At 61.4% G+C, this 945-nt stretch overlaps 4 non-coding genes across 4 annotated transcripts, besides 1 other annotated feature; all 4 read right to left on the bottom strand.

Moving 5' to 3' along the window:
• Positions 1 to 106: 106 nt before the first annotated feature.
• Positions 107 to 196, bottom strand: Tc00.1047053497855.40. The gene has a single exon (XR_008255109.1). It is a non-coding gene; the product is annotated as a C/D small nucleolar RNA (snoRNA), TB11C4C3 (small nucleolar RNA).
• A 201-nt stretch (positions 197 to 397) lies between these two features.
• Tc00.1047053497855.30 lies at positions 398 to 484 on the bottom strand. Its single transcript, XR_008255108.1, has one exon. It is a non-coding gene; the product is annotated as a C/D small nucleolar RNA (snoRNA), TB11C4C2 (small nucleolar RNA).
• A 67-nt stretch (positions 485 to 551) lies between these two features.
• Positions 552 to 588: a microsatellite.
• Positions 589 to 593: 5 nt separating this feature from the next.
• Tc00.1047053497855.20 lies at positions 594 to 690 on the bottom strand. Its single transcript, XR_008255107.1, has one exon. It is a non-coding gene; the product is annotated as a C/D small nucleolar RNA (snoRNA), TB11C4C1 (small nucleolar RNA).
• A 106-nt stretch (positions 691 to 796) lies between these two features.
• Positions 797 to 868, bottom strand: Tc00.1047053497855.10. The gene has a single exon (XR_008255106.1). It is a non-coding gene; the product is annotated as an H/ACA snoRNA, TC11C4H3 (small nucleolar RNA).
• Between the last annotated feature and the right edge of the window lie 77 nt (positions 869 to 945).

Here is a 945-nt window from a genome sequence, read left to right as displayed (position 1 = left end):
CAAGCGCCCAGCGTCACGGAGCGGTGGGTCTCAAGACGCGCCTTTCCTGGCCATGCGAGGGGAGGCGCGGGGGCCAGCCGGCGAGGTTGCGGCGGGCGGGGCGGCTGTCAGACCTGTTGAGTTTGTTTTGGGACATCACGCAAGCGCGTTCACGGGGCCACGCGCCCTCGCGCACAAGAGTTGGTTGCTTCCATCAGCAGCGGCGTGCGCCCACCACAACCCACCTCCGGGCAATTCGGCCCTCTCTTTCTCTTTCTCTCTCTTGCGCTTTCGGGCGGGCCCGCCACCAACCGTTTGCACAGGCAGGGCGCCAGACAGGGCAGGATGTTACGTGCGCGCCGTTGCGCAAGAAAGAAAAACGACAACAATAGCAGGAAGTGGGAGGGAGGGGAGCGGGCGCTCAGCCGAAAGGTGATTTTTATTGTTCCGTTCTCAATGCGTCGCTCAAACTGTTTGGACCTCGAACAACATGTCTCCATCGTAGCGCGTGTGTGTGTGTGCGGGCGTGCGCGTCGCTGGGCCGCAAAACCGCGCAGCGAGAGCAGAGGGACAAAGAAAGAAAAAAAGAAAAAGAAAAAAAAAGAAAGATGGGGGTGTAAAGCAAAGCACTTCAGTGTGAGCTGAGTCGGGAATTGCGTCCTCACGCGTTTTCGTCGTCAGACTGACAGGAAACTGTGGAATTTCATCACGCGTCGCAGCCGCATCTCTCACCCGTGCGCGTCCTCTTTGGTTTTGTTTTTTCCCATCGTTTCCCGAACTGGGGAGGGAGCCTCGACGCGCGCACCGTCACCGCAAACTCTCGCGCAACCGGGCAGTGGCGCCACGCGCGGCACCGACAGCGCGCCACCGGCCCAAGGGTCGCTGCGCTTCACGACCGGCGTGTCTCTTTCTCGGGGCGCCGATGCACCCAAGCGCCCAGCGTCACGGAGCGGTGGGTCTCAAGAC

Source organism: Trypanosoma cruzi, assembly GCF_000209065.1.
Source record: "Trypanosoma cruzi strain CL Brener chromosome Unknown tcruzi_1047053497855, whole genome shotgun sequence".
Taxonomy (NCBI): domain Eukaryota; phylum Euglenozoa; class Kinetoplastea; order Trypanosomatida; family Trypanosomatidae; genus Trypanosoma; species Trypanosoma cruzi.
Note: the sequence above shows the minus strand (reverse complement) of the source record. Positions and strands in the feature narration are given on the sequence as shown.